At 34.9% G+C, this 13,819-nt stretch overlaps 1 long non-coding RNA gene across 2 annotated transcripts in view; it reads right to left on the reverse strand.

The window, feature by feature from the left end:
• Positions 1-8,068, reverse strand: part of LOC118765503 — a 41,414-nt gene extending 33,346 nt beyond the window's left edge. Inside the window, exon 1 of one of the 2 annotated variants that reach the window (XR_005001364.1) lies at positions 7,958-8,065. This is a non-coding gene — a long non-coding RNA (uncharacterized LOC118765503). Of the gene's footprint in view, positions 1-7,957 lie in introns of both variants that reach the window. The other variant, XR_005001365.1, reaches the window with a different exon arrangement.
• Positions 8,069-13,819: the final 5,751 nt, after the last annotated feature.

Here is a 13,819-nt window from a genome sequence, read left to right on the forward strand (position 1 = left end):
CGGCTACGTACGTGTACGTGTGTGTGCGCGTGTGTGTGTGTTCATACAGAAAGAATCATGGAAAGAGATAGAGAGAGAGAGAGAGAGATATTGAAAGAGTAGATTGGTGAATACGAGCAATCAATTGCACCCACACATATTTACAGATATACACGCAGAGACACATTCATTTGTATTCATTTATATATAATGTGTACGAATGTACGTATATATATATATATATATATATACAAATTTTTACATACATATATGTTAGTATGTATATTGATATATACACACACACATACGCATATATATATACATAAAATATATTTGTATGCATAAATATGTGAGTGTGCAGATGAGTGTGTGTGTGTATGTGTTTGTGAGTGTATGTGTGTATGTCTGTGTGTGTGTATATCTGTGTGTGTATGTGTGTGTGTCTGTGTATGTGCGTGTCTGTGTGTGTACGTGCGCGCGTATGCAGGAGTACAATAGAAAATTAAAAATTGTTATCACATCATCATTTGCATACACACTTCCATTTTGAAAGAGTTTTATCTTCAGAATATTTCTGAGTTGAAAAGATAACAAAACAGAGCACCATTATTGCGGTATCCATAGCAATGTTTGTCAGACTCTGTGAGAATTCGACTGAGAAAGTTAGCAACTAATTATTATAAGAATGATTGAAATATTAGCATTTCATAATAATTGAAAGATGAATTTAGATGTGAATATTTCCATAAGTGAACTGATGGCAATCTCACATAAATAGATAAGATTCCGATTGTTAAATGATAACTGCAAACTTCTGAGTAGAGATTAACATTTGAAGAAATTGAGGAAGAGCCTGAATATTGAAGTATATACGATTCTACTGTTGATCTATTTACTCAGATTAAAGTTTTGATACATTTCGCACAATAATCTGTATGTCACAATCCGAGCGAGAAACTCCATTTAGATAAAATTCTCTGAAAGTCAATCTCTACCTGTATTTATGCGTCTGTATGCCTCACTAAGTATATGTGTGTGTGTGTCTATATGTGTTTGTGTGTACACATGGGTGTATGGTTGCGTACATACTTATATTTGTCTTGATGTGACTTCGTATTTGTTATTTCTAAGTTCATAACCTATGGTACTTATCAAATGAGATTGTGAACTAATAATAGAGAATATATCTTGCCAGTCTTCAAAATATAAAGTGCTCCAAGAAACTGAATTTGTAACTGATAGTATTTTATTAATATTTTATTGATTTAGTACGAAATATTTTTGTCCACTTGCGTCTAGCGAACGAGTAACACCCGTAAATCGACATCGATAAGGTTCGTGGAAAACATTTGGAAACTGAGGATCTCATGGAAATATTGGCAATGATGAACCCTTCAGAGCTAAGTTTTGAGCTCCATCGACAGGGTATGTCAGGTAGTGAAAATCATAGAAGGCACAAGATACTTCTCGAAGGAAAACATTAATAGATCGGAAATATCAGATTTAAGATGACACCCAGCTAGACACCTCACTGATGTGGAACATTGCAGCAGTGATTGACGAGTCGAAAATTTGGGATAGATTTGGCATAGATTTCTGATCGAATTTATAACTAATAACGTGGAAGAGAATTTAGTAATGCGATTATCGATGTACAGACATGATACAAAAGCAATGTTGCAGATGTGGAAGCTATCCCTATTTTGAGACCATTTTAATATCTGTTGAGTGTTACTATCAAGGGATGAACTGTTTTGTAAAACAAAGTGGCGGATAAATCATTATCATGCTAAGTGGTACCGCTATAATGCATGCATATGCGTTCCCGAATCAAAACTGTACACAGAGGAACACAGCACTTAGTATCATACGCTGAAAATGTTCCCTGAGCAAGGGATATATTAAGTGATATCCATATATACATAAAATTTGTAGCACCTTAACGGGAAGGTTCCGATACGATGATATTTTCCTGTTATGTATACGTAATTCAGGCGGTGTGTTACCAAAAGCACCATAGTCGGTGTGTTGTCATTGAAAGTTGTTTTCTGTGGGCTTCTTAAGGTGTATTTACACCTTTGTGTTAAAGTTTCCAGATTGCACGTGAGAGATGTTTCATGTGTAGTATTTAGAATTATTCACGAAAAATAACAAAACAGCCGCCGTTTTTGGGTGAGACATCAAATAGGCTGTGGGCGTATAGAAGAATATGTGGATATCAACAGTTAATCTGACGTTCAACGTGGTTGACAAAACAGGGGCCTATTAGACAACATTTCGCACGGGAACTTTAAGAGGAAGTTACCCAGAAATAGACCAAGAGGCGTTTGCACATCAGACACAACTATTCATATCCAGGTGGTAATGAACCCACTGTAAAAAATGATAGTTTGGGGGAATATATGACCTGTAGTTCTGAAGTTAGGAACGGAATAACAGCTGTCATTAAGTGAAAAGATCATTTCGAGATGCCCGTGTCGTTTATTACTGATGATTCCCAGTGAGTACAATATAACTATAGTTAACGGAACCTTCTGATTTGATCTTCTTTGTATTGAAATAAATTTTAGTGAGATTACAAAGGCGGATATACATAACTATGCTGAAAGTCATCGGTGGTGCTTTTCAGCGATAGAGTCAGTTCTTTCGCACATTGTTTAAAGATATGGGAGGGACGAGCAATCTGAGAAAACAAGTTGTGTACCTATGTGTATGAAATAGGTGTTCATGAAGTGCGTGTAGCTTAGAGCTGTGTCTGTTAGGATGTCTGGTGGTTTGTTTTGTTGTTTCTTTGGCAGAGATGCACTAAAAGTAATGGGTGAGGTTTCTCTGCTGAGCAAAATAATGCGATGGGCGTTTTATCTGCTACTGAGAGATAAGATTCGAGATTAGATAAGAGACATGAGGTATTGATATGGAATCCCAATATATCGTAAAGTCGTGATAACATTAATCTGCTGAAGGAATGACGCCTAATTATTTCTTATAGAACGTACTACTCTAAATGCACCATTAAGAAGGATATGTATTAAATTGTGAATCTCTCTGAAAGGCAATTTCTAATTATGCATCACCAAGCCCATGATAAAACAGAGATAGTGAATCTTTCCATGAAGGCATTGTAGCCACCGCTTATTCGGAAACGAGTCGAAAAATTACTTTCTTTCCCCGACATCAAGAACAAAATCTACATTCAAATCCGTATGCTTTCCTTTCTATTGCTACCATTCCGCAGTTTTAGAAAGTAAAGTTGAAATCAAAGGGATCATCAAGCAATGACTCTTGTGATCCAAACAAACTTTCAATTGAAATATTTGGAAATAGTAGAATATGAATTATTCAATTACTGTTCATGGATGCCTATGTCGTAGTAAAATATACTTTGTCGAATAATCAATGCATCAGTGTTTGATAGGTCTGTCTCTGGATACGAATGTTTCCGTCTCCCGTTGCATGCAGTTGTTTCACGATCTTTTATGTTCGTTGTCAGAAATCCCTATCAAACCTCTCTTGACCATTACCAACTACCTTAACAGAAAGGGACATTATACTTAGCATAGTCCTAGATAGGTGTTGAATGTCAGTAATTACCACGGACCCTATTTTGACCATGAGTAAAAGCGAAACTTGTGGAAAGTACTGATGAACGGAGTGTAGGCTCTATCTGGCAATAGAACGGACCCTTAGAAATTCCGGGCTGGTGTCTGTCGTGCTGGAAAACTACTGGACATGAGACACCCGTTAGCATTTGTGAAAATATATCCTAATGAAAGAGTCACTGTGACATAAATCTAGAAGTGCAAGGAATGGAGATGTGCCCCAGCTTCAGAGTATGGTTTTCCCACATTCCTGAACTTGCAACCCATATTAGTACGGGATGACTTAAAATGGCTTCTCTGTGAACTTGTCTATGACACTAGAGTGGAGAGGGTCTGTGAGCTAGTGTGCCGAATCTATTGGACCTAAAATTTTAGATTGGGTAAGGGCTAGTGAGTCACCTATGGGATGCTAAGTCGAGTAGGAGGGCACCGCGCCGAGAATGGAAACCGGGATTATGAACCCAGGTAAAGCTAACTGGTGGTGCAATAACCTGATGCACTGGCATTTTGTATGACAATCCTCAGTGATGGTCTTTCTCCGTCAATATATGTATATATATATATATTTTTTTTTTAATTTTTCTCTGATTTCGGATTTAATACTATTTGCGGTTGCAGCCCTAGCTGCCATTTCTAGTGGGTCGAACGGCCTATTATAGCCGTTCCTCAATTGTTGTTGTTGTTATATATATATATATATATATATATATATATATAAGAAATATTAAATTTCTAAATATCTCATAGAGATAAGTACGGTGGTGGGGCGATAGATTGGTTTGTATACTGTCAATCTAACGTGTACGTGACAGTAGGGGATTACAACACCACTGTTTAGCCCTAGGAAGCATCGACGCTTCCTGATGGCTTCGACACATTTTTTCCTGTGTCAGATCCTGAAACATGTGTGTCTCTACATGCAGGCCTGGCTGCTGGGGTGTTTGTCTCCTTTCGTAAATATATAAGGACACAGGAAAAAAAATGTGTCGAAGCCATCAGGAAGCGTCGATGCTTCCTAGGGCTGAACAGCGGTGGTGTAATCCTCTACTGCCACGTTCACGTTAGATTGACAGTATACAACCATTCTATATATATATGTATATATATATATATATATTATATATATATATATATATATGTGGTGGGGGATGTATATATAATGTTTTGCACATTTGCAAATAGAATGGATTGTAAGCATGTTGTTCACATGTGTAGAAATACTTGTTCAATTAGTTTGTAGAGACATTGTATTAATTATAAGGGAAAAAAGGTAGATGTGCACAGCATAGAAAAAGCGTCTGAAAGAGGACATTAGTGAATATGGAGCTAGACAGAGGAGTTAAGCAGGAAGCATAGAGAAGATAAACAAGGATTTAGCCTCTTCATTCGACCTCCCAACTCAGGTGTGGTACTGTTCAAGATCATTCCACTTACTGATCATTGGGCAGCGTCAGATGACGTCATTTCCCCCCCTTCAACGTTACACGTAGCAAAGGTGAATGAATGAAATCTTGTATTCTAGATATAATCACTCAAATATAAATGGTTATATATACCCTTTTCACATCTTTTCAGATAAACGAATACAAGGGAATTCTTGTAAGACTGTATAAATATATACAAAAAATGGGCTTGAAACGAGCCCCTTTTGGGAGTCGTCATCTTGCATTTTGTTCAGAGTAATTTAATTTTATACATCTATCTATCTCTGTGTACACACACACACACACACATATATATATATATATATATATATATATATATATATACATATACACATATTCTGAGTTCTATCTATCTATCTCTGTGTACATACATATATATATAAGTATGTATTCATACATATATAAGTATGTATTCATGTATGTATATATATATATATATGTGTGTGTGTGTGTGTTTGTGTAAATATACACACACGTACATGTATGTATGTATTAGTATATGCACATATATTATGGTGCGTGTGTATGTGTGTCTGTGTGATTACATAGACTTAAATATTACAAATATATATACCCATATGTGCATCAGTCGGTCAAGGCAGTATCTACAATATAAAATACTGCTGGGAAAACGTAAAAAAATTGAAAGACATTAATGGTTTACATTATTCCTATTGCACCATTTCCATATTATTTCGACAGACTGTGAAAACACGTTAGGCTAACAGTTGACTTCTCATTCTTTCAATGGTGGCCGATCTATGCTACATTGCATGTTTATAATCCTTGCAATGCAAGTTTGCATTAATCTATTCCATGCGTCTCTAATCATGGATGTTAGTGCTGCATCAATAAGTAATACCTGTCAATGTGGAAATCAAACCTCCCTCTGAAGTTTATTGATTGGTTGATCCTTTACAGTTCCTTTAGTTTTGGCATTGATGTTATCGCATAAGAGAAATCATGCACAGCCTGCTAGTTGAATGGATGAAAATTGTATTTGACAAACCAGTAGTAAAAATTTAATGAATATATTAAGGATCCACTTGTTGGTTAGTGTATCAGACAGACGAATAGGGTGAAAACCTTGTGATTAATTAGTTATATATAGCAAAAGAATAAAATAAACACAGAATATGTTGGTACAAAGGAAGATCAGATGTTCTCGCACACGCACACGAACAACAGAGACTTCGATAGAGAGAGAGATGTGCAATCGCTGATTTCATCAAAAATATTGATTTATGAGCTTAGTAAAAGAAAACAAATTTGTATGGGCGGGGTTAGTAGAAAGGCGGCTGAATTGATGCATCACACAGTATATTGCTGGTACACACTATGAAACGTGGCATTCCGATTCATTCCATGACCACAAATCATTTATTTTGCATTTACAAAAAGACACTCGGTCAATTTGTGAATATTAAATCTTAGCGAATTATGACTGCAAAATTCCTGATGTTGAACAGACATGTGAAAAGCAATGTCAGTCATATTCGAATGTGGCCATCGAACTACCTTTTCTACTCTATTCAAATTATCCTAAGTAAGCATACTTTTATTCTTTTACTTTAATTTAAGCAAAAAAAAAAACGGAATGTAGTTAATAGGCTAATTCTCTTTCCTAATCCATTCTACTAGAGTCACAAGGTCTGAAATCCTAGTGGAAGACCCAGTCGATTTCATTGACCTCCAGTACTTGACCGGTTCTTATTTTATCAACACCGAAATGAAGACGGAAATGCAAAATCTATCTCGACGGAGTTTGAACTCAAAGCGTAAACACGGACAAAATGCCGCGAAGCATGTTTTCCGGCATACTAACAATTCTACCATCTCACTGCCCTGCAATTCTCCTTCGTAATGGAGCATCTCGTACCATTTTTAGAAACCATTTATGGATACTGATATCTTTTATGACACAGACCAAATTCTCGATAACAGAGATGATAACATTAAGTGCCGGACAGATAAAAATATACCAAGCATTGGAGATCGTAGAATTAGTGGTACCAATATTACTGCACACTGATGAAATTCAGAGTCGAACAAGCAACGTTTCCTCTCTGGACGTGGTGGAATAAAGTCATTTAACACAAATATATACAATGTGCGACTATAAATGTAATTCCAGCGAGTTTGAATCGACTGCTGTGAGTCACTAATAGTCTCTCGCGCTAAACTTTAAAGACACGTATTGCAAAACAATAAAATATTTGGCAGCCACACAGTGATATAATTGCTTCCAGTAAGCTACACCTCTCAATGGCACCGATTGGCAACCAGTTCGACTGAATGTCTTCAAATAATGTTATCTATGAGCGTTTTGCATTGATGTGTATTGTGTGCTAATAAAATACTGTCTCTTATATCTCTATCGCACTCTCTAACGAATTTTCATTGTATAGGTGTGTAAACATACATATATACACCTATGAAAATATATAGATATATTTATACATGTACACACACAGACACATACACACAAATGGGCACACCCAAACCCACACATACACATGCTTCTAAGTAAATGATGCATATAAATAACATATATACAGGGAAGGATACAGACGAGTATATTGATATATACATATATGTATAAACATACATGCATATATACAAACATAAATTGTATATATGTATATATCTACACACACACACACACATTATATATATATGTATATATATATATATATATATATATATATATATATATATATATATATATATATATATATATATATATAATGTGTGTATGTGTGTTTACCGGAACATATAGCCTATGCATTAAACTGCTCACTGAAACCTGGAGAGACTTCAAAACTATAGATACATAAACAATATATTATATGGACATGAGGAATTAAAGGATTACAGAAAAGGTCAAATAGAAATTTTTTGCTTGTCTTAAAATTTAAGAAACGCTATAAACACTTTTCCAAATCACTTAGCACATAATACGGCGCGTTTATGACTTACGAAGCTGTTTTCATTTATGATGTGGTGATAAGCAACCAATGATCAAATTGAGAAAATTTGTAATATGTTTCAGAGCACAGCGAGAATAGATTGCAGTAGGTACGTCATAGTCTTTCAAACACCTTTGCTCTCTCTTAGACCTATGTTCACACACACACACACACATCCATATATATATATTATATATATATATATATATATCCATATATAAATATATATTATTATATATATGCATGTATATATATTTATATTTATATATATATATATATATATATATATATATATATATATATATATATATATACATATATGTATATATGTGTATATATTTATCTAAATATATATGTATGTATATGTGTGTGTGTTCGTGTGTATATGTGTGTGGGGGGGGGGAAGAACCCAAATTGAAGGTGTGGAAAAGTAAAATATACGCTACATATGTCACTTTTATAGCTGAACCTCTTGATATCATGCAAGTTATTCCAGTCAACGTAGCTAATCATCCAGCTTGGATTCCATGAATGACAGCAAGATTACTTTGCTGCTCGTAATCTCAAATTCAACTCCACCGAATTGGTTAGTTGCCATCCCTAGATCGTATTTATATATATATAGTTTAAAATATTGCAAAAAAAAATGCGGAAGACAGAGATCGGTTTGAGAACAATATGCAGGATGCACTAGACGGACTCCCAAGCAATATGGGTGGTGTCTGAGTTGTTTAGTGGGTTCGAGGTCGTTGTGAATTCTTTGTATATCTTCCGTCACCCCACATAAACACACATACATTTTCATACACACCTTCTCACCCCCTTCTCAGCCTTTCGTTCGGTCGACCTGGTGACATGACCGAGTAAAAAGTTTACCTGTCGAGAAAGTTTATTGGCCGGCTTAAATCTGTGTAGGTCGAGTTGAGAGAGGAGGAATGCGTAGTGACCAGCGCAGACTGACGTCTACTGATAAACTGTCCCAAATCAATTTTATCAAAACAGATATGTATTCCATGAAGAATTCAAGTTTCTGTTCTGGACCTAATAGTACCGACAGTTTATGCACTAATATAAGTTTCCATCTCTATCGAAGAGTCTACTTTCCGTACCTGATTGCCTTCGTCCAAATCAACTTTTCTTACATATACTTTGAGTTTATATTCTGTAGGAAATACCTTCCGATGTGACAATTTCTACTCGCTTGAGTGGAAATTCAGATGATTCGAGCTGCGAAATAATCCATTTAGTGAGTATTCTGCTCACTGTATCATCACCGTTTCCGTTCTTAAAAATCGTAATCTTCTGCGGTCATTTTGCAAACTCTCCGACCCATCGGAGCTTGTGATGTAAGAATTTCGTTCCAATACTGTGACATCTAATACAGTCAATATTTTCACAATTCGGAGCCATGTTTTGTCTCCATAAGAACAGAATATTTCTCATCGTTTGTTTGTAGAGTTCCAAATTAACAGTTTTGTTAGCAATAATGCACAGTCTTCGTGCCTAAAGAAGAGTTGAAGTATATCCAGTTCGTACCGTTTCGATCTTGTGCAGTTTTCTGAAAAGTTCGATGTTAAAAACGAGTTAGATTTCAAAACATTATTGAATACGATTACATCTGAAGATAAACATTAGGTAACAAAATGCTAAAATACTTCAAGGTCTCATGAATGTAACTTTAATACGGCAGTGTACTTTCCATTTTAGGTGGAGATGCACAAATTCCTTGATACATTTGCATTAACGTCTCGAAAAACAAATCATTCGTAATCATCCACAAATATGTCTGAAAGCTCTTATACATATTAAGAACTCTACGCTATGATGGCGTTATCTCAAGCATGTGAAACGCAAAATAAATATAAACATTGTTCATGTCCATTTGCGAAAGTTGAAGACTCTCTTATCATAATAAGAGCGAACAGCATTGCAGTTTAGATTTGTAATATTTATCATATCATATCTGAACAGTATACATTAAATGTATCGGCGGAAAATATATCGCCTTTTAATGGGCGTTGCAGGAAGGAAAACGATTCTTTTTTTATATATTCTATTCGTTCATTCGTATATTCATGAATAGCCTTTGCAACTCTCAATATATAAATTACACAGAACATGGTGCGTTCATGGCAGCGTGCATCATTGCACTCAAAGAATAAGGTCTCTAAAGTTATTTTCCCCGGATTTATCGTGAGTAAAAGATCATATCTACCAGTCCCATGACAGGCACAAACATCACGGAAAATACTTTCTGTAACAACCAAAGGTCGAAAAGAATTTGAGACATTTTTTTTTTACTGAATTAGAGTGAATACATTTGTATATTTGTAATGATACTATGTTTGGGTATAGTTTACACTTGCTTAAAATCTGTAGGTTATTTTCTGTATTCCCAGATACGAAGAACCGGATTCTAATTGATAGTAAGAATGATTTGACAAATATAAATCTCAAGTTCTGCTGGGCATTATGCTTTAGTTTGATTTCGGATTTTCAAAACTGCAACATTAGAAATTTGCATTCATCGTGGTGCATCAATCTTTTGGGGAACAATTTGGTGAAAGTCGTTCTCACTAGAATCAAGATACATTTGGAGGAAGATTAAGATGATTTCTAAATGTTTTAGACACTTCTCCAATATGGCTTATTTATATTTTAAGTGAAATTTCCGCCCCCATATTGTGTCAATGTTGGTTTCTTGTGAGCTGGAGTAATGTTGGAACCCATGTCAAAGAATTTCTTTATTAGTTCCTGTTTATGCCACAGAATTTTATTTCTCAGCCGTCGCCGACGCGCACACACACATAGAGCACAAAAACACACAATCAGACACATACATATAAACATGCATATAAGTCCATATCTAGGAGTGAATATATGTGTATACATGTCTATATACACACGCACTCTCTCACACACAGGCATATATACATATATATATATATATATATATATATGTGTGTGTGTGTGTATGCAGACACATGCATATATGCATACAAATATATATGTATACACACATATGCATATATACATATGTGAGTGTTTTTTGGGTTATATATATATATATACACAGGTATGAAAACGCCTACATAGAAATGCTTATGTAGATACACACACATGAGTGTGAAACAATCTGCATGAAGACGAGACTTTGCGTATGCTATTTAACAATAATGTATATAAGAAACTTTATGAGTCACAATTTATTAGCTTCACTGTCAGAACAGTTTGATGTTATTCCAGTGTTTTCTTTATCTCCATTACTTTACTTGCAACCGTCTATTTCTTCTGTGCGCTATCCTATAAATCTTAACAATAAATTCTCATCTCATCACCGAGAAGAAGAATTAGGAAAGCAATAGAGACAAACAGAAAACGAAGTGTTTCATTGAAAGAATTCATAAATAGACCATTGATACGCAGAAAATATTGTGTTATGTTGATAGCACACTCATCAATGCGCCAAACTACAAACGGACACAGGCGTAAATACGAGGAATCCCATAGGTAAGGTGAATGATACCAAGTATCAATTTATGAACAGAATAAAGGAAAAAATTATATTTACTGTAATTAAGAAAGAAATAGCACACTAACTTCTCTCTTAAATCTAATCATAGCAACACTTAAAACAACCCACAACTTTTCTTATGGAGACACATAAATACGTATATATTGAACTAAATTACGATCTGGTATCATTGAGTATCATGTATTATGCGCAATAAAAATAAAATGACAATTTTCTGCAAGTTTACTATCAAAGCTGAACAAACTTTCATACGGATGATAATGTTCGAAATACACCATTTTCAGAGATATGGTACGTTTCATATGTGTTAATGCGTGCGTGGAGGCGCTTGTGTGTGTGTTTCTCTGTGTGTATTTGTCTCTGTATGAATACATGTTTGTAAATGTATACATGCACGTCTGCGCATACGTATGCATGTGTATGTGTATGTAAACCCATGTGTATGTATGTAAGTGCGCTTGTATGAAAATAAACGCATCGTTTACAAATTATATATATGTAATAGTAAAATGAATTTTTTTATAAATATTTCACAAAATATATCGATGTTGACATTACGAAAACGGTCTGCAGCAGCCCTTCGGTAATGACATTAGACTGTACAGAACCGATCGAATGCATGTGTCGATTCTTCTTCTTGATTATTGCCGATGATGTCCATTCTTCAATCAGAGAACCAGTTATTGAATAAAGCCATCCATTGATTATTAATAGACGATTGCTTCACACGAAATAAATAGTAATCTATCATACGTCACCAATAGATAGGTTTCTCTGTGCGTGTATCTAAACGCATTTATTCGTGTCTATATGCGCGCACACACACACGAATACACATACACACACACACACACACACATATATATATATATATATATATATATATATATATATATATATATACATATACACATATTCTGAGTTCTATTTTTCCTATGAATTTATATACACAAAGAGAAGAGAGAGAGAGAAATAGAAAGAGGGAGAAAGAAAGAAACAAAGTCTAATGGATTTCGACTTAGCGCATCTATTTCATGTCATGTGACCCTGATGATTGTTTAGCCATTCAGCCCCCTCTTCGTCACCAGCATTCTGTGTCTAATTAGGTTATTAACGTTTTGCTTTACCAAATATTCAATTTGCATTATTTTCGGAAGTAACTTCCCATCTCACCCCCTTTTTTAACTCCACGCCTTTTTCTTATTCATTCACGTACAATACAACAGGACAGCTATTCATTTCAAGTATCTGGTATGTTAGCAATTTCGGGAATTTTGTAAAAGAACATATTCCTTTAGGGACCACCGCTGTAGATTAGCAGCTCAATACTCATATTTACAAATGATCTTTCTTCTTTAGAACAAATAAAAACAAAAACATTTTCTAAATCTCCATGTTTCCTAATCTCTACTCAATCAACTTTTGCATCAGTTACATCTCTAAAGTTGTGGTTTCTAATCAATATGCCATTTCTCGTTTAATATGGGTTGAACGCTGAACGGTCATCGCTTCATCTCACTTTAAAATTTTGTTGTTTTACCAATTTTTATCTTAAATATAATTACATTGAATGTAGCTTGACTTCAGAGATACACTTCCTTAAGAAATCAGCTTCTGCTTATTTTATTAGAAAATAACTTTTAAATCTCCATCTGTGTGTTGGGGTGTCTTATGAAACCATAACATTTAACCCCAACAATTAAACGTAAACAGTTAATTAAATAACGGGACACTTTTGCTTTAGACGGATTTATATGAGTAGAAAATGTATCCTTGAAAATATGACAGAATTACCACTGCTTTGATGCTTTTAACGATTCATTTTGTTCAGTGAAGGATCTACAAACTCTAAGCAACAACAGGCATCAACGTACATCATTTGCTGCATTTATTTATATTTCTATCAAAATATGCTTCCAATTTCAATCGCTTAAAAATCCGATTTAGAGATTGGTTCTGAAAGTTCACGTTTTTCTTACACAACTCCTAGAGATGCTGAGATTCCGTTCCCCTCTGATTAATGTTGCGTTGTAGTAGTGGTAAAACAAACGGAGTGGCTATCAGAGGTAGCAGAAGTTGTAGGAGTTGTTATTATTTGTAAGAGCAATAGCAATGCTGGTTGCTATGTTAGTCCTGCTTGTATAATTTAATTACAGTAGTAATAGTGACAAATTCAGAAAAACCTGCAGTACGAATGACAGTTGCTCTCTCATCTCCTTTCCCACAGGTAATTAGAAGTGGTCGGTATTTGTTTATAAAGATTGTTCCGTGCTGATACCTTGTTGCTCTGTT

This window comes from Octopus sinensis, linkage group LG12, assembly GCF_006345805.1.
Source record: "Octopus sinensis linkage group LG12, ASM634580v1, whole genome shotgun sequence".
Taxonomy (NCBI): Eukaryota; Metazoa; Mollusca; class Cephalopoda; order Octopoda; family Octopodidae; genus Octopus; species Octopus sinensis.